A 25,547-nucleotide genomic window follows, 5' to 3' on the forward strand; every position below is an offset into this window, starting at 1 on the left:
TTGCTATACCTGGTTCAAATTATTTATTATAATAATTACTTACTGATTAAAATTATTATAATTCTAAAGAGAGTTTTCAGATGAAGATTCATTTCTTCATTAGTCTAAGAACACTCATAATCATTCCTGTCTTTGTGTTTTTTCTCAAATGCTGGTTTCCTTTTCTCAAAGTGACAGCCATTTCTTACTTATGATTGATGTATATTTCCAGGTCCATTTGGAATCACCTTCTCTTCCTCTCCAAATTCTCACCAAACTCTCCCTTTTTTGACCTTCTATAGTAATTATTGCCTTCCCAATTCATCCCAGAATTGATGTATATATTCATTTATTTAATTATTTATACATTTTTACATTTTTTGGTTAATTCACTCATTCATTTAAGAAATGTTTATCATGAGCCCATTATGTTCTAGGCATTCCTCTAGACACAGGGAATTGTGTAGACAAATTTATTTTAATCAATTTTAATGAAATTAGTTTTCATTTAATAAAATACATAGCTTTTAACTAAGGAATTCATTAGTTTTGACAAATGTTTATTCAATATATGAAACATTTCCATCATCTCCAAAGTACCAAAGTCTCTTTGTGCATGTTAGCAGTCTACCCTCCTACCTGACATGTCTTCTTTCCCATCACCATAGTTTAGCAGGCTATTTTAGAACTTCAAATAAAGGAAGCTATACAGTATGATCCCTTTGACTTAGGTTCCCTTGCTATTCATTATGTCTGTGAGATGAACCTATAATGCATTTTTGGTTGCATTATAGGTTATATATAATGCATTATAGGTTGCATTTTTAGTAGTTTGTATATTTTTTAATGATAAGCAGTGTTCCATTGCATGTATATCCATACATCTTTTAAAAATCACCGGTTTATTGATATTTGGGTTGTGTTTAGTTTCTGGCTATTGTGCATAAAGCCTGCTATAAACATTTATGTACAGATATTTCTCTGGAAGGATGTTTACATTTCTCTTGATTAAACTGATGAATGGAATTGCAAAATCTCAGGAAAGGTGTATATTTGAATATGTAAGAAATTTCCCTGCCCAGTTGTAGCATTTTTTTCACTCCTAGTAGCGATATGTGATAGTTCCAGTTGTTCAAAATCTTCACTAACACTAGGTATTGTCAATGTTTAATTTTTTTTAATTAAAAAAAGTATAAAATTATAAAATTTTGTTATTATAGCATGTGTGAAGTTACATCTCATTTTAGTTTTAAGGTGCATTGCTTTGGTGGCAAATAATGTTGAGAATGTTTTTTGTTTATTGGCCATTTCTTTATCTTATTTTAGTTTTATTTATTTATTTTTAATTTATTTTAAGTTTATTGTTAAGTTTTTAACGTTTATTTTTGAGAGAGAGAGAGAGAGTGCTGGGGAGGGGCAGAGAGAGAGGGAGAACAGAATCTGAATCTGACTTCAGGCTGTGAGCTGTCAGCACAGAGCCCAATGTGGGGCTCAAACTCATGAACTGTAAGATCATGACCTGAGCCAAAGTCAGATGCTCAACTGACTAAGCCACCCAGGTGCCCCTATCTTCTTTCATCAAGTGCTTGTTCCAGTCTTTTGCACACCTACTTTTGTCAGATTTTCTTATTACTGAATTACAGGAGTTCTTTATGTATGTATATACATTCACATACAAACATAAATACAAATGTATGTCTTATAGTCTGTGTCATTTTAAAAAAATATTAATTGGTATCTTCTGAAGGGCATTCTTAATTTAAGGAAGTCATTATTTTATATATTTTTTACAACTTGAGCTTTTTATGTCTTTCTTTTTTGTTTTTAAAGTTTATTTATTTTGAGAGAGAGAGAGAGAGAGCACAGGGAAGGGGCACAGAGAGAGGGAGAGAGAGAATCCCAAGTGGGCTTCTCCCTGTCAGTGCAGAACTCAACTCAGGGCTGGATCCCATGAACCATGAGATCATGACCTGAGCTGAAATAAGAATCAGATGCTTGACTGACTGAGCCACCCAGGCACCCCTGTGTCTTTCTAATAAATCACTGCCTGCCCCACTTTGTGAAGATTTTATTTTGTATTTCTTGTAAATATTGTCACATTTTAGCTTTTATGTTTTAGTCTGGATCCACTTGAATAATTTAATTTTTCTGTATTTTAAAAGGTACTGTTTCACATTCATTACTTTTTCTATGTGGTTATTTAGTTGTTTGTTCAAATTACAGGCATACCTATTGAATTAACTTGGCACCATTTTCAAAATATTGTATGATCTCATGTATATGTGGAATCTCAAAAAAATAAATAAATAAAGCTGAACTCATAGGAGTGGAAAGTAGAATAGTGATTACCAGTGGAATGGAGGTATAGGAAATCAGGAGATGATGGTCAGAGGGTAGAAAGTTAAATTATATGGGATAAATAAGTCTAGAGACCTAACGTGTGAGCATGATAACTATACTTACTAATACTGTATCGAACACAGGAAATATGCTAAGAGAATAGAAAAAAATAAATGACTTCTGGTTTAAGCTGTGTTGTGTAAAGAGCTTGGAAATGATCACTCTTGTCCTTACAATAAAAGAAAAAGCCTAAAAAATAAAATTAATGACTTTTCTTAGCTCTATCAGAGGATTGAGGTTACAGTTAGAACTCTGTATGTTAGAAAGACAGTAAATTGAATATGGTGAGCCACCGCTGAGATCAGCTAAGGTGAAGCAGAAACCCCTGAAGCCAGAAACAGGTAGGAACACTTATATGGTAACTCTGAGGAATTACTAGAGTCTGAATGTGAACTAACTTGAGAAGTAAAACTTCTGGGGGCCCAGTTTTAGGGAGGTCCCCACACATGGATGGGTATTATCTCCAAGAGCTCCACCACATTCTCATAGCAAAGATCAGAGGAAAAAAAAATTCCTCCTGCTTCAGGCAAGGAAAGAAGAAAATTAAATAATTTTAAATACAGCTGGGTAATCTTTTTGCAATATATACGTATATCAAATTATAACACTGTACATCTTAAGGAATGTTATATGTCCAAACAATCTGCAAAAATTTCCTTCTAAATATGCTCAGAGAGTTCTTTGTAACAAATCCTTGCTCTCCAAAGGAAGCTACTTCATCTTGATTCTTATCTGACATGGAGGAAGGGAAATTAGACACCCACAGCCTTGTCTAGCCTCCCTATCTCAGGTAGGGGAAGGGTGAAAAAGGCTAATGAATTCTTCTGAAGATCACAGCCCAGGAACTCAAGCTTGCTAAAAAGTTGAGAGTCAATCATAAGATTACAGAATGCTTCCCTTCCTTAACACTAGAACCACATCAACAGGACTTCAGGATAATAATGGATTACAACCAAGACACTTTCAAGATACAGATTTTACTTAGAAAGAAATTCTCAGGGAAACCCAAAAACAATTGAGGGAGAAAAAACAAAAAAACAACTAGAAGATTAGAAGAAACTAAGACCTCTGACACCTATACCAAAAGCAAACATTAAACACAGCTCAGCTCCTAACCAGATTTAAAAGAAAAACCCTCATAGTAAAAGCCTAAGTTCCTATTAATGCATTTACCAACAACACAAAAAAATTACAAGGTAAAAGGGGCACCTGGGTGGCATAGTCAGTTAAGTGCCTGACTCTTATACTGGCTTAGGTCATGATCTCAAGGTTAGTGAGATCAAGCCCCATTTTGGGCTCTGTACTGACAATGCAAAGCCTGCTTGGGATTCTTTCTCTCCCCCGTCTCACTCCCCTCTCTCTTTGTCTCACTTGCTTTCTCTCACTCTCAAAATAAATAAACATTAATTTTTTTAAATTCAAGGTGAAGAAAATGAAGACATAAACATCAAAATTAGACTCAGATGTGATACATTTTAATAAAATTATCAGAGAATTTAAAATAACCATGATTAATATGTTAAAGGCTCTAATGGAAACAGTAGATAATATGCAAGAATAGATGCGTAATATAAACAGAGGTAGGAAAACTCCAGGTACAATTCAAAAGGAAATGCTAGAAATCATAACACTGTAACAGAAATTAAGAATGCCTTTGACAGGTTATTAGCAGATTGGATACAGCCAAGGAAAGAATCAGTGAAAATGAAGATAGGTCAATAGAAGCCTATCAAACTGAAATGCAAAGAGAAACAAAAATGAAAAGCCAAAACATCCCAGTATATCCAAGATATCTAAGACAAATACAAAATATGTAAGATACTAGTAATTGGGAAACTAGAAGGAGAAGAGAGAAAGGAGCAGAAGAAATATTTAAAGCAATAATGGCTGAGAATTGTCCAAAAGTAATGTTAACTATAATAAATACTGTACCACACTAATGCAAGATGTTAATAATAGGAGAACCTGCTTGATTCAGGTAGAGGAAGTATGGGAATTCTTTGTACTGCCCTTTTTTCATTTTTTTGAATTTTTGTAATATTTATTTTTGAGAGAGAGACAGAGACAGAGTATGAGTGGGGGAGGGGCAGAGAGAGAGAGAGACACAGAATTCAAAGCGGGCTCCAGATTCCGAGCTGTCAGCACAGAGCCTGACATGGGGCTCAAACTCACATACTGAGAGATCATGACCCGAGCCAAAGTCAGACGCCCAACTGACTGAGACATTCAGGCGTCTTTCATTTTTAAAAAATTGTTACTTTAAAATTTTGTTTTAAGTTTTGTTATGTTTTAGATTTGCCTTAGGAATAACTTTCTACCTCTAGATCTAATTTTTTTCTTAAGTTTTACTTTAAATTTTAGTTAGCATATAGTGTAATATTGGTTTCAAGAGTAGAATTTAGTGACTCATCACTTATATATTACACCCAATGCTCATCACAACATTGCCCCCTTAATATCCATCACTCCTTTAACCCATTCTCCACTCACCTCCTCTCCAGAAACCTTCAGTTTGTTCTCTGTAATTAAGAGTCTCTTATGGTTTGCCTCCTTCTTTTTTTTCCCTTCCCCTATGTTCATCTCTTTTGTTTCTTAAATTCCACATATGAGTGAAATCATATGCGTTTGTCTTTCTCTGGCTGATTTATTTTACCTAGCATAATACACTTGAGCTCCATCCACATCATTGAAAATGGTAAGATTTCATTTTTTTTATGGCTGAGTAATTAATATTTGTGTGTGTGTGTGTGTGTGTGTGTGTGTGTACATATACATACCATATCTTCTTTATCCATTCATCAGTGGATGGATTTTTGGGCCTTTTCTATAATTTGGCTATAGTTGATAATGCTGCTATAAATATTGGGTGCATATGCCCTTTGAATCAGTACTTTTGCATCCTTTGAGTAGATACCTAGTAGTGTAGTTGCTGGGTCATAGGATAGTTCTATTTTAAATATTTTGAGGAACCTCCATACTCTTTTCCAGAGTGACTGCACCAGTTTGTTTTCCCACCAACAGTGTAAGAGGGTTCCTCTTTCTCCATAGCCTCCCCAACCTCTGGTGTTTTCTGTGTTGTTAATTTTAACTATTCTGACAGGTGTGAGGTGGTATCTCATCATGCTTTTATGCAAGGGAAACAAAAGCAAAAATGAACTATTGGGACTTTATCAACTATTGGGACTTCTGCAAAACAAAAGAAACAATCAACAAAACCAAAAGGCAGCCTACAAAATGGGAGAAGATATTTGCAAATGACATATCAGATAAAGGGTTAGTATCCAGTATCTATAAAGAACTTATGAAACTCAACACTAAAAAAACAAATAATCTAGTTAAGAAATGGGCAGACGACATGAATAGACATTTTTCCAAAGAAGACATCCAGATGACTAACAGACACATGAAAAGATGCTCAACATCACCCATCATGGGAAATAGATCTAATTTTCCATTTATTATAATTTTCCTTCATCTAGAAGAACACCTTTAATATTTCTAATACTATTTTATCTGCTGCTAACAATTTCATTTTTTTATTCATTTGCAAAGATTTTTCTTTTTTTATAATTTATTTATTTTGGGAGAGAGAGAGCATGAGCAGGGGAGGGGCAGAGAGAGATGAAGAGAGAGAATCTGCATGTAAAAAAAGATCTGTATGCCGGAAACTATAGAAAGCTTATGAAAGAAATTGAAGAAGACACAAAGAAATGGAAAAAGATTCCATGCTCCTGGATAGGAAAAACAAATATTGTTAAAATGTTGATACTATCTAAAGCAATCTACATATTCAACATGATCCCTATCAAAGTAACACCAGCATTCTTCACCGAGCTAGAACAAATAATCCTAAAATTTGTATGGAACCAGAAAAGACTCCGAATAGCCAAAGCAATCTTGAAAAAGAAAATCAAAGCAGGAGGCATCACAATCCCAGACTTCAAGCTATACTACAAAGCTGTAATCATCAAGACAGTATGGTACTGGCACAAGAACAGACACTCAGATCAATGGAACAGAATAGAGAACCCAGAAATGGACCCACAAACATATGGCCAACTAATCTTTGACAAACCAGGAAAGAATATCCAATGGAATAAAGACAGTCTCTTCAGCAAGTGGTGCTGGGAAAACTGGACAGCGACATGCAGAAGAATGAACCTGGACCACTTTCTTACACCATACACAAAAATAAACTCAAAGTGGATGAAAGATCTCAATGTAAGTCAGGAAGCCATCAAAATCCTTGAGGAGAAAGCAGGCAAAAACCTCTTTGATCTTGCCCTCAGCAATTTCTTACTCAACACGTCTCCAGAGGCAAGGGATACAAAAGCAAAAATGAACTACTAGGACCTCATCAAAATAAAAAGCTTCAAAGAGAAGGAAACAATCAGCAAAACTTAAAGGCAACCGACAGAATGGGAGAAGATATTTGTAAATGACATATCAGATAAAGGGTTAGTATCCAAAATATATAAAGAACTTCTCAAACTCAATACCCAAAAAACAAATAATCCAGTGAAGAAATGGGCAAAAGACATGAATGGACACTTGTCCAAAGAAGACATCCAGATGACCAACTGACACATGAAAAAATGCTGAACATCACTCATTATCAGGGAAATACAAATCAAAACCACAATGAGATACCACCTTACACCTTTCAGAATGGCTAACATTAACAACTCAGGCAACAACAGATGTTGGCAAGGATGCAGAGAAAGAGGATCTCTTCTGCATTGTTGGTGAGAATGCAAGCTGGTGCAGCCACTCTGGAAAACAGTATGGAGGTTCCTCACAAAACTAAAAATAGAACTACCCTACAACCCAGCAATTGCACTACTACGCATTTATCCACGAGATACAGGTGCGCTGTTTCGAGGGGACAAATGCACCCCCATGTTTATAGCAGCACTATCAACAATAGACAAAGTATGGAAAGAGCCCAAATGTCCATCGATGGATGAATGGATAAAGAAGATGTGGTGTATATATATACATATATATATATATGTGGTATATATATATATATATACAATGGAGTATTGCTCAGCAATCAAAAAGAATGAAATCTTGCCATTTGCAACTACATAGATGGAACTGGAGGGTATTATGCTAAGTGAAATTAGTCAGTCAGAGAAAGACAAAAATCATATTACTTCATTCATATGAGGACTTTAAGAGACAAAACAGATGAACATAAGGGAAGGGAAACAAAAATAATATAAAAACAGGGAGGGGGACAAAACAAAAGAGACTCATAAATATGGAGAACAAACTGAGGGTTGCTGGAGGGGTCATGGGAGGGGGATGGGCTAAATGGGTAAGGGGCATTAAGGAATTTACTCCTGAAATCATTGCTTCACTATATACTAACTAATTTGGATGTAAATCTTAAAAAATACAAAAAATAAATAAAGTTAAATTATAAAAAAAATTAAAAATAGAAGAACATCCTTTAATATTTCTAATACTGTTTTATCTGTTGCTAACAATTTCTTTATTCATTTGCAAATATTTTTCTTTCTTTTTTTTTTTTTTTTTTTACAATTTATTTATTTTGGGAGAGAGAGAGAGCATGAGCAGGAGAGGGGGCAGAGAGAGAGGAACAGAGAGACTCCCAAGCAGGCTCAGTGCTGTCAGCACAAAGCCTGATGCAGGGCACAGGGCTTGAAGTCATGAAACGGTGAGATCATGACCTGAGCAGAAACCAAGAGTCAGACACTTAACTGAGCCACCCAAAATGTCTTTATTTCATATTTATTTAAAAATACTTGGTTGAGTATAGAATTCTGCTTGATGTTTTTCTTTGTTTATTCAAGTCTATAAAGATATAAGGTCCATATCTCCTGGCCTACATGTACATATATATCTTCAAAATAAATATGTATCTTTAAAATATGTATACACATTTTTAAAAGTTTATTTTAGAGACACAGAGACAGCATCAGTTGGGGAGGGGCAGAGAGAAAGGAAGAGAGAGAGAATTCGAAGCAGGCTCTGTACTGCCAGCACAGAGCACAACATGGGGCTCGATCTCACAAAACTGTGAGGTCCTGACCTGACCTGAAACCGAGAGTCAGACACTTAGCTGACTGAGCCACCCATGCACCCCTATATACATATCTTGAAGAATGTATCTGCTAAATCTGACATCTGCAGTATGTCAGGTCAGTTTTTTGTTTGTTTACTTTTTTATGTGACTATGGTTCTAATTTTCCTGTTTGTACATCTGGTAATATTTTTATTGCTTACTGGACACTTTTAATGGCACATTAAAGGGACCCTGTGCTCTATTATATTCCTCTGAAGAATGTTGATTTCCTTTTTTTAATGTTTATTTTATTTACTGAGAGAGAGAGAGAGAGAGAGAGAGAGAGAGAGAGAGAGAGAGAGATTGAGAGAGAATGTGTGGGGGAGAGTCAGAGAGAGAGGGAGAGAGAGAGTTCCAAGCAGACTCCAAGCTGTCTGTGTGGAGTGGGATATGGGGCTCAATCTCAGGAGCTGTGAGATCATGACCTGAGCCAAAATCAAGAGTTAATCCACCCTGGTGCCTCTGTTGATTCCTTTTCTAATAGGAAGTCTTTTACTAGATGATCACCCTGAACTTATGTAAATCTTTCTTTATTAGGGTGGGTCACTGAAACCCTCAAAGTGTTTTAAAAGTTCTTCTAAATATGCTGCACATTAAACTCCAAACATTGTCCTGTCTTCAGGATCTTGAGAGGCATTGTTCACTTTTAAGCATTGTTATGGTGGATCTAGAGTAAATTTTACTCTTTAGTGTAGTTTTAATTTCAAACACCTGCACTTTTTGTGTTTCACCTTGATGCCCATAGTGTGAACCAGATTTGTTTACTCTGGCTGGGACAGAACTCCAAAGCCTCTCATAACTGTTGGAGCCCTATTCTGTCTGTCATACCTTAGACCTCATAACAGCCACTTACTGTACAATCCCATGTAGTGTCAACCTCATGTGGGTGTCCCACACTCTGGCTGAGGACTTGTGAGGACTTGACACAGACTCCTAGAATCCACCCTGAGCCCAAGTCAGTTGTTTCTGGTGTTTGTCCCTGAAGATTTCTGTAGCTTCTGCCACTTCAAATATTGATATTCATCTCTTTATCACAGCAGAACCATTGTGTCCTGTGTGGGTTCTATTTATCTGTACTGGTTTGGGGCAGTTGTCTCCATAGAGCTAGAGAAAACATGGGACTTCCTTCTCTCCATGGTTTTGTCCAGTTTTATAATTGTTTACTGTACAAGGACTACTCCAGCTCAGAGATTACTATAACTGGAAGCTGAAGTTTAATACTATATTATTATCTTTTGAGTATATATTTTTTCCACAACTTTGTTGTAAATCTCTTACAGGCAAGCCTCAGTTCTCTCATTTGAAACTCCCAAACTGCTAGAATTTGGTGGGCATACATTTGTCCCTTTGTTAATTCATTAATTTATTCCACACATTTTTACTGGATACCTGTCAAGTACTAGCCACTGTGTTAGGTACTTGCAAGAATAATTAACGTAGGACATCTGCTTGTATTAGCTCATAGCCTAATTAGAGATGTGCTGTATTTTGTGGAATAGACACATGAATGAATTTTTAAAAAACAATATAGTTTGTATCTCCAAACTACAAGGGAGGAAATTAGAGAAATGCATTTCTCTTGAGGAGCCAGAGAGTACATTGTATTGTTGGTGATTAAAAATTGTAATCTAATTGAATTTTACAGTATATGAATATAAATTATTCTCTAAAAAATCAAGTGGCATCAAAATAAATTTATGTAAAATAAGGAAAAGAATAATCTTGTGACAGTGCTACTCATTGCAAGATGGTACCACCAATAATTACCCATGCTTTTGGGAAGGAAAGGAATTATTTTATGTCTGTGAAGAAAATGAATCCATAAATAGCATCAAATTCTTAGTCTCTCTCTGCAATGCATAAAGGGCCTTGTTCTCATAGATTTGTTTTCTGTCATATTGAAAACATTGGCTAGTTATTAATTCTCTTCTGTGCTTCTCAGCTTCTTCCAAGTCTTAGTAAAGTACCAATTAATATTTTATTAATTTTGAAATGCTTGTTTCTGTGATCAGAGTGGTGATTCCTCTACAGCTGGCTTTGCACCTACTGGGCACTGTTGTAGTCATTGCCATCACTGATTGATGCTGTGGGAACTGAAGGCATATAGAAAAAGGGAAGATAAAGGAGAATATGGGATAAAAGTCCTGGACCAACATGCTTCATTACTTATGTTTCACGAGAATCTTAGGTAGAACACTCGTCACAGAAAGTAAAAAAATCATCAATATTTATTAAGTGCCTGTTGTTCAGGGGGAAATAAGAGGAGTATCTGACATACCTTTAACCTTGAATGAGGGCTTACAAAGCTTCCAGTATTATATATTAGTTGGGAATGCAAGACACCTACATGAAAGGGTCCTGGATTTATTTCCCAAATATATTTAACACTTTTTGGTGACCAAAGTACTGAGAGTACTGAGAAGTTCACAAAGAGAAATATAGCAGAGAGCTCCTGAAGATGCTTACAGTCTGGCAAAGTAGACAGATATGCAGAGATGGTTATGATACAAACATAATGAAATAGGTGTTAAAGCAACATACAAAATGTATTCGGATCTTACTATATGTCACGTACTAACTCATTTGATCCTCAATACAATCTATGATGTAAGTACATCATTATTTCCATTTTACAGATGGGAAAACTGAGAAGAGAGGCGTGTGAAGTCACTTGCTCAAGATAACATAACTAGTAAGGGACAGAGCTAGGGTATGATCTTAGACTGTGTTATTTGCACATTCGTCAAAAAAAAAATCAATAATGGAATGCACAGGGGAAAGCAAATTATTCTTAGAGATAATATGCTGCTAAGGGACGTGAAAACATAAGTCATATTATCATAGGAGTTAATTATCAGTGATAAGGTACAACTAGTCTCCAACTGCATGAGGAATACATAAATTCAGAAAATACACCCATCTTCTGATTTCAAAGCTAACACAAATCTCCATGCCAAGGTGGAGCTGGATATCTGCAGAAAAGAGTCCATGATTCTTATTTTTACTACTTATCTACCATCCCCTAAAATATCAAGAATTATTGCAAACTCTCACTCAAGACCATTCAAATCTGTTAGGATTTATTTTCCCCAAATCTGATAATTATTTACTCAGTTCCTTCAATCCTTTAATCCAAGTATGCTTTTACCTCAAGAGCACACACATCTTCCAGTCAGCAGAAATATTTATCCCTCCTTATAAATTATTAAATTAACTTTATGGCTTAGAACTAAGTACCTCATGAATCTTGTTATCATGAATTAATAATAATTCTGTACATTTATATAATGCTTTACAATGTTCTTCCACATAAATTATCTTATTTAATTTTCATAGCAGTGTAGTGTGCTAGAGAAAGTTGATATTAATACCCCAATTTTCACCATGAGGAATCAAGGACTTAGGAAAGTTTGAGTCACTTTCTTGAGTTCATATAGCTATGGATTGTTGACCTGGGTTTAGGACTAATCCAGTCTTTCTCTCTCTCTGTCTCTCTGTCTCTCTCTCTCCCACTCTTCTCCCTCTCCCCCACTCATTAGGGCTTGATCATATCTGAATGATGAGAAGAATTTGAGTTCTTAAAAGTGTAAAGACGGCAGTCACAGCTAGAATGATGGTGAATTCACTAGGGCAGCAGCCCTGTGAGATCTGGCCAAAAAGCATCATGCAGGCTGTTGTAGTCATTTATTAGAATTGTGCCAAGTGGCTTAGAACTTCAGTGAGGTAGCACTTTAGAGATGGGAGAGATTTAGTCAGAGGCAGGGAATTTTGGTGGCCTTTGAAGGAGAAGTAGAATTTGAATAGGTGGAGACAAAATTTATATTTTACCAGACAGAGGGGCTGCACACAAAAGATAGTAGGAAAAATATCATAGGAAAATATTTGGAAGGAGGGGATTACTATATTACAAACCATACGATGGGGATTAGTCAGAAATCAGGTTGGATAAATAAGATGGGGAGAAGATAATTAGATTGGAAGCAGGAGATACAGAAGTGGGACTTGTATCATGTTCTTGAAATAGGGACTAGCATGTTAATGGACTGTTTGGGAGTGATTGATCCATTTCTATTGGCAGGTGAGTAATGTTGAGGCAAGGAGATCAGCTGGGAAGTGTTTAGTTGATGTTGATGAAGGCCCCAATTGTGGGATTAGTGTAGAAATGGAGGGAAATGCAACATTGTATTTATTTATTTATTTATTTATTTAATTTTATTTTCAACGTTTATTTATTTTTGAGACAGAGAGAGACAGAGCATGAACAGGGGAGGAGCAGAGAGAGAGGGAGACACAGAATCCGAAACAGGCTCCAGACTCTGAGCTGTCAGCACAGAGCCCGACGCGGGGCTCGAACTCATGGACGGCGACATCGTGACCTGAGCCGAAGTTGGACGCTTAACCGACCAAGCCACCCAGGCGCACCGAAATGCAACATTTTAAATAAGGAAGTGTATTGATATAGTGACAGACTGGATGCAGAGGATGAGGCAAAAGGGATATTTAAAGATGACTCCAAGGTTCCTAGTTGTGGAGGTAAAAAGAATGTTGCAGCTAACTAACACCAAAACAATGCTAAAGAAAGGAAGTACAAGGATGCCTGGGTGGCTCAGTCAGTTAAGCATCTGACTCTCAATCTCAGCTCAGGTCTTGATCTCAAGGTCATGAGTTCAATCCCTATGCTGGGCTCCACACTGGGCGTAAAGCTTACTTAAAAACAAAAAGGGAGTATTTTAGAAAAAGGTTTCCCTTAGTGCATTGAGTATGACATGACATTATTTCTGGGGAGGACATCTATGAGGAGAAATCTTATGGGCCAGTGAGAAAGCAAGGTAGAATGAGTTTGGTCTGGGAGACATTGATAAGCCATAGCATTTCATGCCATCAGATTTTGAGTTAACACAGAAGCATGAGTGAGAGAAATAAATGCAGAGGTTCAATGTTCGAGGCTTGTAGAATTGTCTCAATAAGGTGCCAGAAGATGCATGGAAGCATAGAAGAAAGACCCAGAAGTAATAACTAGAGATGCAGAAAGAGAATCAGGAGAGAGGCATGTCAATGGCCTTAGAGAAGAAGAGTCAAGAAGTCGAGTAGGTCGATAGTGTAAAAAAAAGAGTCAACAATAAGAATTTAGAAGAAATATACCATTGGATATGATAATGTAACCAGTGGAATTTGGGGGAAATAATTCAGACTGAATAAGTTAATCACATTTTATCTACCAATATCAGTAAATAAGTTATTGTATGTAAGGTCCATTTAACATTTAACATATTACCATTTATAATATGTATATGTATAACATTTATAATACATGTACAGTGTGTGTGCGTGGGGTTCATTTTAACATTGAACATATTAGCATTTTTTGCTATTTTAAATATACAATGTTAGAAAGTCAAGGACCTACAAAACAATTTGTAGAATTCGTACTGAAAGCTATGGACATAAATATGACCTTTAGAAATTTTACCCATGTGGATGAAATTGGACTTCAGAAAGTTAAAAAGATTTACAGGAAGAGTGAAATTTAAGAATTAAGTAACGTAAAAATTTTGTAAAATATTGAAAGTACCCCTAAATCAGAATGGAAAAAAAGAAGAGATAGCTCTTGCAGTTCTAAATAAGTTGTGTACTTTCAAGCACCTGGTGCTGAGAAAATTTTAGAAAGAGTATATTTAGCCACAATCTTACCAGCTCATCATGCATTTCCTATTTTCTTAATTCTCACTTTATTGCTAGAGAGATTTGCATGAAAGAAGAATATCGTTTTAAAAGTTTCATCTGTTTCTCCTGTTTATTCCTTTACCTGAAGTCATAATCATATTTCTATGGGAATAAATTATGATTTCACAAACAAAGGATTATAGCTTTGGGAGGATAATTAGATGCTAGAAAATGAGGTTCTTAAAATGAGGGTCTTGTTTATAATATCAAGCATTTGTGACAAACACAATGAGTCATGATGAAAATGTGCCCTAAAATGTGACATGTCATGTGGATAAGTGTCTAAATCCTGCTGAAGGGCTTTCTGGCATCTTTAAAACTTTTCTGCTGTGGTATGGATTTAAAAACAATAGGGTAGTTCAGCCCAGCCCTGTCATAGAGAGTTCACGTGAGGAGATATTTCTTTTCTGGCTTAAATTGCCTCTGTAATTTTATGTGCCTATCACCATTATTGCTACAGAGACTTCATTTGGATTCCAAGGACCTGGGATGCCAAACGTCAGCAAGTGAAATGTGCCTCCATGATACTAATTCCTGATCATCACCAGAGGTAAGCAGTGTTCCAGTTACTTCAACATACAGTGGAGAGTCAAGAATTCCATGCAATTACTGAGAAAACAATTGTTCAAGATTTCCTAGGGAACTTACTTTTTCCATCCAAGTAGATTATATCTACCTGGGAGTAGAAATTGCCTAAATCTGCCAATCTGTTCAGCAGTGGAAGGTGAGCTCTAAGGTAGCACATACATGGAATGCTTCTTTGTTCATTGTCAAGTCTCCAGTGCTTAGTACAGTGCCTGGTACACTGAAGGTCGTGTGTGTGTGTGTGTGTGTTTTGAATGAGTGAATTAAAAGGAGAATCAGTCAGTGTTATTAGGATCGCTCCTAAGAGCAGACTACTTTTTGTTCTGTGTCTCTAAGAAAGACATTCTTTCTGCCACACTTTTCTCAAGCTAGGAAGGAACCATATAGTCTAGTCCTTCTGTTATGATTAAACATCATGGGTATTTTCCAAGGTTTCTACATGTGTCTTCTGCACTAACAGTTCAGGTTAGATGGTTAGCTGGAAGGGTTCCTAAGCTGGTGTTGCTGAGCTCTTTCTTAGCTAGATTTAAACCCTCCTGGGGCAGAAATGTCTTCCCATAATACTTTTCTTATGCATTATGCCAACTCAAACAGGATGAATCCCTGAGGTCATATTTCAATATGAATGGGCCCTATGAGGTTTGGCTCCCAAATTGTGAGTGGAAAGAAAATAAAAACATGCCAGGAGAATGAAACTCATCTTTTTTGCTTTTTTTTTTAAATTGAAAATTATATGACAGGGGCATCTGGGTGGCTCAGTTGGTTAAGTATCTGACCTTGGCTCAGATCATGATCCCTCCGTTTGTGGGTTTGAGCCCCTCATTGGGCTCTGTGCTGACAGTGCAGAGCCTGCTTGGGATTCTGACTTTTCCTCTCTCTCTCTGCCCCTCCCTGACTTGAGATCTCTCTCTCTCTCTCAAAATGAATAAATAAACTTAAAAGAAAATTATATGACAAAATCCTCATCATTTAAAGAAGCAAATTATATTCAGCAAGAAAATATATGAAAATAGTATTTTAGACATGTATTAGTTTATAAATAAATAATGATATTAGTTTTTTGCATATTGCCATTTGTCAGTGTTTTTTTAAAGTTTTATTTATTTATTTTCAGAGAGAGCACATGTGTGCATGAGCAGGGAGGGGGGGGAGAGAGAGAGAGAGGGAGAGAGAGAATCCCAAGCAGGGTCTGTGCTGTCAGTGCAGAGCCTGACATGAGGCTCCATCCCATGAACTGTGAGATCATGACCTGAGCCAGAGTCAGGAGTCAGTGCTTAACCAACTGAGCCACCAGGTGCCCCTCAGTTTGTCAGTTTTTAAAGATTTGTAATTGGTTTGAGATTATATTCATTTTAAGTAAAATTTGCTTTAATATCTAATTTTGTGTTATAATTTTGTATTATTTTTCTTGAAAAGGGCCACCAAAATTATATAAGCTTCCAGCAGCACACATTTGTTTCCTATACCAGTTGTGCTTGTGTTTCTCTAACAGAGGGAGTCTACATATCACCATTTTAGTTGATGGGAAAAGAAAACAGAAAAAAGATCTCAGCATTCCTCTTATATCTACCTGGAAGTGGCAAGGAACCCTTCATGCAGAATCTCTGGGCAATGAGCACCTAGTCACCCCTAGTGAGAGAACAGAAGAAGCAAAATATATATATATATATATATATATATATATATAAACTCTCCAGGGAAAGTTCCTGAGTTCTCTGGTCTCATAGATGTGATTGAAAGGTGCTGAATTTGGAGTCAAAAGATTTGAATTATTATTCCTGACCTACCTCTTATGAGCTGCGGAACCTCACAGATATCACTTCACTTTGCTGAGTCTCAATGGTGTCTCTCTCTCTTTCAAATGTCGTTTTTAATATTTGCTTATTGCACAAAGATCTTAGGATCAAATGAGTTAAGATATGTTGCAATATATTGACATGAGGAAATGTGTACTGATTTAAGTTGTTACTGATACATGTTACTTCTTAGTAGGGACAAAACAGATTTTGTAGTGGAGTAGGAAGGTACCTTGTCTGCCCCTCTTCACTGTTTGGAACAGTTATGGGTCTTAGGATGATAGGAAGATGGGGATTTGGGTGACATGCAACCAAAAGGGAAGAGTCATCAGTAGAATTTCAGCTTTGACTTCTCTGAAATCCTATTTGTGAAGGTATCTCAACCAGTCCATCAGCTGGCCAGTGTCTAGCAACAACCATCTAATTATTTTTGACACTTCCAAAAATTATAATAATCCTTGTATTTTATGGGGACTCTGTTATCTGGAACTGTTGGTACACAGAACAATCTATATCAAATGATTGCTCTTATCTTTACTTCTGTTTTCAGGACCAGTTGCACAATGCATGAAAAAACATCATTATGAGTGGCTATAATGATAGTAGAAAGATCATCCTACTAGGAATGAGGATATTCTGTTTAGTTACAGCCTTTAAAAAAGCAGTGTAAACCTGAGGTAAGTCATATACCTTCTCTGAGTTTCAAGTTTTTTTTTTTATTGGTAATATTACATCAGCCCAATTTAACCAAAAGTGTTATGAATATCGAATAATAAGGTATAGATGTTGAAGGATTTGCCAAGCATGCAAAGCCTACCCAATTAAATGGTGATATTATTTGCTGAGAATTACTAATTAGAAGGCAGTTAAATAAATTAACTATGAGACTGAGAAATTGAGAAATCAGCAGACACAAAATCCACTAATTTGATAATTCCTAGGGCCATTAGCTTGTCATATATACACATGCACACACATAATAATAATAAATGAAAAAAAAATCACTCCTTTCATCTAAAATTGCCTTTTCCTTGTCTGGATAGTTTGGTGCTGACAATCTGGCATCTACCAGTTCCATCTACAGTGATTGTTTGAAATGTTTAATCAATCTTTTATAAAATGTATGTCTGCAGCTTTTGTAATTGGGACTAAACAAAGGAGGTGCTGAATGTATTTTGCTCCTTTTCTGATTGTCAGACTTTGCAACTGGCAAGCATTCTGGACCACAACATCCCACAATGCACTGGTGATAACTTTCCTCCCAGACAGATATCAGCTAACCACAGTGTACAATCAGCTGCCCACATTGGAAGACACAAATCAGAAAACCACTGTTCCATAATCACAGAATTGAAAGAACTGCATACGTAAAATGACAGGCTATTAATTCTGGTTTGGAAAGCCTGAATAGGACTTTTGATGAAGTTTAATTTTTTTTGGCTCTCCAGAAAGGGATAAATCATTTAAAATAAAAATAGATGTTGTATTATAGGATGCTCATTTCTCTCAATATTTATTATTTGGGGGAAGTGTTTTTTTAATGATGAAAAATAATGATGGTGTTCACATGAATGCTCCAAAATAGCACACAGTTCATCCTCTGTTGCCTCACTAAGCTCTAGATTTGAAAATTGTTTGGTGTAATTTAAGTAAACCTCTAGTATATAAAATTTTAATTGAAAAGATATGATATTTCATTAAATGCTGTCACACGTTGCTATTGTTGCCAAATGAGGCTTGGCAGTACCTTGGGGACACTTCCCTACTGATTGGATTTTGTCTCCAGCCTGAGCCAAATATAGCCTTCAAGATACATATCAGCTATCCTGTGTTGCATGAGAGGATTATATAGACATAGATGTGGTGCATTTATATGTTTTTATAGCATTTATATGATTTATATTCATATGAGTATTTTTATCAGCAATTTCATTACAAAACTGCAGTGGCATGAGAATAATTACTTTTTAAAAGTCTTGCACCTGGAAGAGTATTTATAGTTCTATGAATTATCTATACAGAATGCTGTGACAGTAAGATACAAAAAGATGGGGGTGGGTAGTGGAGAACACAGTTTGGAAGTAAATATACTCTGGGAGTCAGTCTAGAATATATAAGCAAGAAAATTAAAGAGAATCCTTTTTTGTTTTTTGCAAATTCTTTTTCCCATCTATGGTGAATGGACTTGATTTTTTTTTTCTGGGGTTAACAAATTCACCTTTTGAAAATGTAGGGAATAACAATGAAAGGCATATGCACATGACCACTGCATTCTAATTAGGACCCACATAATCATATACTAGTTTGACTTATGTCCTCTGCAAAGTATGTTAGGGCCAAGGAACCAATAGGACCACTTGCCTCAAATTCTCTAGAACTTACTGAAGCAGTTAGTGAGCAACAAGAGGTAACAGTTGCGTGCTCAGTGAAAAATCTAATTCACCTGGAGAAAACTGCTAACGTAAATCCACCGTTTTTCTCCATTTGCACCAAACCTGGGCATTTACTATAGGATGCTGGTTTTGTCTAACCATGCATCTTTAATTTTTACTTCTTGCCCAAAGCCTCAGCACAATGCTTGATGTCACTGACGTGAGTAGTCCGAGGCCATCGGTGCAGCAGAAGTGACTTGCTTCCAGATTCTGCTTCCAGTGGCTGTCACACTGGGCTTCCCAGGTAACCACTCCTGTCCGTGTCCTCAGAGATTTACAATTAGTAAGAATCCCAAGAACAGAAGCTCAAAATAAGACCAACCTCCAAAGTCTAGGGTTTATTTTTCATGTTTAACACTTTGGTGGAAATATTTGAAACAAGGAATCATACAACTGTCCTGATGAATATTATTGAGCTTTCTCCTTTTACAGTCCTGTCTGAAGCTTAGTGCTAAAGTGTTTTTGTTTTGTTTTGTTTTTTTAATTATCATTTATAAGCTGAAAGCATTTTCTGCTTTACAAGCAGTTGACACATGAATTCACGTTTGGAGCAAGCTGTCCCTTTGTTTTAGGGAAAAAAAACCCCACTTGAATGTATCCATTAAGAACTCATTTTAGAATGCAGAGTTACTCTCAATTTTCCTTTAGAAAAACTAGTTTTTATTTTTTTATTTTTTATTTTATTTTTTTAATGTTTATTTATTTCTGAGACAGAGAGAGACAGGGCATAAGTCAGGGAGGGGCAGAAAGAGAGGGAGACACAGAATCCAAAGCAGGTTCCAGGCACTGAGCTGTCAGCACCGAGCCCGATGTGGGGCTTGAACTCACAAACCCTGAGATCATGACCTGAGCTGAGGTCAGTCGCTCAACCGACTGAGCCACCCAGGCGCCCCTAGAAAAACTAGTTTTTAAATGCATCTTTTGTAGCCTGAGATTCTGAATGAAAATGGGTAAGGCGAATCTTACGGAAGACCGATGCAGAACTGTGGCTCAAAGACTTTTTTTGGAGTGTGTGGGGGAGATTTCCTTTTCTTGATACAAACAGCTTATGTCTGTAAATGTTGCCTTGCAATTCTTGTGTAGATGCATATGTCTGTGGAAGTGAGAATGTGAGAGAGAAACAGAGGTGGGTGGAGAACTTTTGTTTGAACAGCTCTTCGCTTGAAATAGGAGGGCATGAGATGGGAAATCAGCATGAAGGGCTTTCAGGCTTGATGTTCATCTGTGGGTATGCAAGACTGTAAGAAAGGACCAGCTTCTGCTTGGCTTATTAGTTCAGTGTGGATTGGTCAACTGATATTCTACTCACCCTTCTACACAAGAACAAGTAATTCAAATATAATGATTATATTCTGATATAATTGTTTTGGGACCAAAGGGTAAGTCCACCTTCTGGTGGGTGTTAATTATCAAAATAGTAATAGCTAATACCTACTGAGAACTTACTTTATACGAAAAATATTTCTTTATTTTATTTAAACATTTATTCATTTTTGAGAGACAGAGAGAGACAGGACATGAGTGGGGGAAGGGCAGAGAGAGAGAGAGAGAGAGAGAGAGAGAGAGAGAGAGAATCCGAAGTAGGCCCCAGGCTCTGAGCTGTCAGCACAGAGCCCGACGCGGGGCTCAAACTCACGGACCACGAGATCGTGAGCTGAGCAGAAGTTGGACACTTAACCAACTGAGCCACCCAGGCGCCCTGTCCAAAAATTTTTTTTTCTAAATGCTTCAACTATGTCAACTATGGCCCCAATAACAAGACTCCTAGTTGGGAACAACTTATCTCCATTTTATAGACAAGGAAACTGAGGCTTACAGAGATAACTTTCTCATGGCTCCAGAGAGAGAAGGCTATAATTTGGGAAGGAACTACATCTCGGTCTGTGAAGCCGGGTTGCACGTTGGGTTTTTTCTGGGTTACCAAGGAAGGTAATTAGTTATGATAACACTTAAGAAGGCCTCTCTCACAGTGGGCTTCCCATCAGGCATAGGGAACTGAAAAATTCATGAGAGCAGCCCATCAGTGTAAGGGCCAGCCATACACACACACACTACCTAGAATTCATGTACATCTGGTTAGAATTCTGTCAGGTAAGATTTTTGTGACACCTTTTCCTTGTTTCCATCCCTTTTGCCTGAAATTCAGGTTTTCTGGGTTGCTGTGCTCTTTTCTTCTAAACTCATTATTATGTGTTGATCTATATGAAGCTGTTCTTACTGCTGGTACATTCATGTAGACATAGTTTTGAATAAACATAACCAAGCATCTTTTTTTTAACTTGTTATCTTTCTATCTTTCTGAAGGCAACTATTCTCACTTTTGGTGTGTGTGTGTGTGTGTGTGTGTGTGTGTCTGTGTGTGTGTGTGTGTGCGTGTGTGTGTGGTTGGTGTCTAGCTTTTAAAAGTACTGAATTCAAATAGTAGAAGTATTGATAGTGTATCAATATTAAATTTAATTATTCTTTTCTGGGGTGGTCGTATGACTCTTCTTTACTGTGTTAAAAGGGCACAGGACAGTGCTTCTCTGATGTTAAATTAACACGTATTTCTGAAGTAAATGCTACTTCATCATGGTATATTGCATGTTTTACTGTAATAGTTTTGCTACTATTTGTTTAAAATTTCTCTGTATCTATGTTCATAAATAAGGTTGGCTTATGTTTTTCTTTTCTTATGCTGTTCTTTTTGTGGTTTGGTATCAAGGTTATGACGGCCCCATAAAAACTTGGAGAGTGACCCACTTTTTCTGCAATCTGGAAAGTATATGTAATATTAGTGTTATTCCTTCCTTATGTATTTGGTAGAGTTTGCTGGTCAAACCTTATTTGTCTAGAGTTTCCTTCGTGGAATGAGAATGCAGTTCAACCCCCTTACTTACAGCAGGGAAAAATAAAGCCAGGAGCAGAATGACATAGTACGGACAGCATGGGCTGCTTCACTTACCTCATATACCTGAAATTAGTGACATTTTCTTTAATAGTCACAGGAATATATAAATTTTACTTTTTCAGTTTTATGAATTGTATTTTCTAGGAGTTGGTTTATTTCATCTAATATTTAATTTATCAACAGGTTGGCTTATATGATACTCATTTTAATGTCTAGTTTATAGCGATGTCCCCTTTTTGTTCTTCAGACTGATTATTTGGTTTGCTTTTTTTTTCTTAAATCTTGATCCAATGTCATTAGGAGTTCATCAATTTTTTTTTCAAAAACCAATTTTTTGTTTTGTTGCTATTCTCTAAAGCAGTACCCTGGTGAGGTGGCCAGAACGCAGAGGCACTGGCTTCATAGTGTGGTCAAAGAAACCCTGTGCTAGGCATGTGACATGGAAGGAGAGAGTCACTATCCACAAGGAACCAGCATCAGTGAGGATGTCAGGGGTCATTCAGAGAGGCTGAATATTAGAAATCCTTTCTCTGAATATCACATGGGTCTTTGAGAATCTAATGCAATACTAGAATGGAGAAAGAGCTTTAATAATGACTGAGATGGAATTTTCCCCTTCCATCCCAGAAGTGCAAGCTTGGTGTGCGAATTTTGTTGGTATAATCTAACTTTTCATTGTCTCATTTTTTTTTTTTTGGTAATTTATCTTGGTAAAAATCAAATTTTTCATGGACTTAGCTTCATATCCTTTCATTGTTTTGGTTTTCCACATAGACAAATCACTTCAAAGTGAAGGTCCAGATTCTCATGAGTCCTGAGGCCATGCTGGCCTAATCAGCTTGTTGCTCTTGTTCCCTGTACTCACTTTTGAACAATTACAGTTCCACAGCCTAGAAAGGGTTATCCTATAAGTAAGTAAGTAAAGTGTGTGTGTGTGTGTGTGTGTGTGTGTGTGTGTGTGTGTGTAAAGGGGGATTTGATTATAATTTTTAATTAGTTCAACTTCAGGTTTACATATCTCAAAGGAACACTACAAGTATTTGGCAATTAATGTTTGTAAATCGCCTTGAGATCTTTGAGGAAGAGAGATGCTATATAAATGAATAATGTAATGAAAATAAGACTACATACACTTACATTCCCAAGCCAGTTGCCTGAATTGGGCCTTGAAGTCCAAGGAAAGCTGTACAAAATGTAGCTATCTAAGAAAGATTTTCACACCATTCGTTAAGGCATGGTGGCAAATATCTGTGAAATACAGAATACGACTATAGCCTGCGACTATGATTTACAATACCTTTATGAATGCCTATTGTTTAGATTAGTAACTATTTCACCATTCGTATACAACTATTAGATCAGAAACTAAAGGATATAATCAATTCTTTGGGATGATATTATGGGAAGCTGACTGGCAGTTATTTCAACATAGTTGCTAAATGATACTCGATAATAAATTGTGGTTCTGTGATTAATTCAAGTTATGTCAATGGCATAATGGACATTTTTTGCAAAGATTTTTATAAATAAGTCTTTAAAAAGGCAAACAAAAAATCCTAAGTCAGTCTCAAACCATAAAAGAAATTGCTTTCTCCCCACCTGACCACCTTTCATTTCCTTTCCAAATTAAAGGTCATTTATTGGATGCCTCTGACAATGGCCCTTCCCTTTGTCACTGCTCAGTGGAGGAGGAGGAAGAATGTACCTCTTTACTTTATGTAGGCCACTAAATTCCACCATTTCATATTTTGGCCATTTGGTTTCTGAAAGTTCTGAAAAATGGCATCAAACTTCACAGCCCAACTAAAAATGAGTTGTTGTTGTTGTTGTTGTTGTTGTTTTTCTGTAAGTGTACAAAGTCAATTATGGCATTGAGTTTTTATTAAATAAGACCTTTAGGACTGAGAGGATAGATGAAAGAGCCATTCTTTTGGATATGAACCACTTTTACTCTCTAATTTCACAACTTCATTAACGAGAAACTCTTTTGTTGTCATTGTCCTGTTGTTTGATTGTTGTGTCCCCCCAACAGGAACATAAACTCTTTGGAGCAATATCTTGTCTGTCTTTTGCACATGGATTCCCAGAACCTTAAGTTTAACTACCATCTAATAAATACAAGATCTCACTCCTGGGGAGAGCTTGTTAAGTACTTTGACAGCACACCCTTGTTGAAATAGAAGAGAAAATAGAGGGTTATGTGATAAAACGTAAGTCATGGAAAATCATCACATGGAAAAATAGAACAACTGTTGTTCTTTTGGGCTGATCCCAGAACAGGAAGCGAATGTATGTCTTAAACACTGGCGAATTTAAAAACATAAAGAGCAGTGAAATGTCCTTATCGTCTTTAAAGCATTCTTGCATGGATTACCTCCAGGCCTGGCAGGATATATCTCAGTTCCAGCAGGTTAACAGTGTGAAAAGAGAAGTTTGAACAAGTAAGGATGAATTTTGGGGGGAAAAGAAAGCTTAGATTCTACTTATTAATGAAGCTTTGTAGACTAAAAGCTTTATGTTAGGTTGAGGATCAGAACAATGCATAATTGAAGGATTCTCTAAGCAGTTGAAAAGGGGCCTGGATTTGGGTAGAAGTGAAGGTACAAAGATAAGGGTTAAGAAACTTTATACAATTTATAGTCAGTGTTTAGAATTGGTGTGACCACAAATTCATAGAGAAAGAATGCTCAGTTCTGAGAGTTGGGAGCAACTCCATCCTGTAGAGGATGAGGGAATTTTTAAAAATTTCAAAAAAGTTAACCAGGGAAAAGTAATAACTGAAATAGGTAGGAATCTTGGCTAGTTCAGAGCCCCCACAAACCAATAGAATGGCCAGGAGGGGAGCATGTTAACTGTCAAATTTTGTAGTAAGGTCAAAGGTAGATAGATGATGTAGCAATAATACCTGATATGGAAATGTAGTCTTCAGAGAACAGTTCCTGGGGCACCTGGGTGTCTTAGTGGGGTAAGCAGCTGACTCTTGATTTCGGCTCAGGTTGTGATCTCATGGTTCATGAGATGAAGCCCAGCATTGGGCTCTGTGCTGACCACGTGAAGCCTACTTGGGATTCTCTATCTCCCTCTCTTTCTGCCCCTCCCCCACTCTCGCTCACTCCCCCCTTCTCAAAAATAAATAAATAAACATTAAAAAAATAAAAGTAGGTTAAGAACAATGGAAGATATAAATAGTGAAACATTATATAGGAAAGAAAAACACATCCAGAAAGAAAAACAGAGACACAAATAAAAATTACAGAAGACGAGCACCTGGGTGGCTCAGTAGGTTGGGCTCGGGTCATGATCTCACAGTCTGTGGGTTTGAGCCCCACAGCGGGCTCTGTGCTGACAGCTCAGAGCCTGGAGCTTGCTTCGGATTCTGTGCCTCCCTGTCTCTCTGTCCTTCCCCCGCTTACACTCTGTCTCTCTCTCTCTTAAAAATAAACACTAATAATTTTTTTTGAAAAATTACAGAATAAAAGGTTGGAGACCAAAAAGATAACAGTGAAAAATTTTAATTCAGTATAATTGAGTTTCTAGAAGGAAAGAAATGAGAGAATGGAACAGAAGGGATATTTAAATGGATAACGGTTATTATTTTTTTTTTCAAAGTGATAAAATATATCAAGCTAGTGATTCAGGAAGACTTG

The 25,547-nt window shown here is 36.6% G+C and overlaps 1 long non-coding RNA gene across 1 annotated transcript in view; it reads left to right on the forward strand.

Annotated features, from left to right (window-relative positions):
- LOC121044331 (uncharacterized) overlaps window positions 1-17,978 on the forward strand; it is a 33,057-nt gene extending 15,079 nt beyond the window's left edge. The window contains exons 4-6 of the long non-coding RNA XR_005797251.1: window positions 14,658-14,747; window positions 17,129-17,255; window positions 17,776-17,978. This is a non-coding gene — a long non-coding RNA (uncharacterized LOC121044331). The remainder of the gene's footprint in view (window positions 1-14,657; window positions 14,748-17,128; window positions 17,256-17,775) is intronic.
- Window positions 17,979-25,547: the final 7,569 nt, after the last annotated feature.

This window comes from Herpailurus yagouaroundi, unplaced genomic scaffold, assembly GCF_014898765.1.
Source record: "Herpailurus yagouaroundi ecotype Mexico unplaced genomic scaffold, PumYag 188, whole genome shotgun sequence".
Lineage (NCBI taxonomy): Eukaryota > Metazoa > Chordata > Mammalia > Carnivora > Felidae > Herpailurus > Herpailurus yagouaroundi.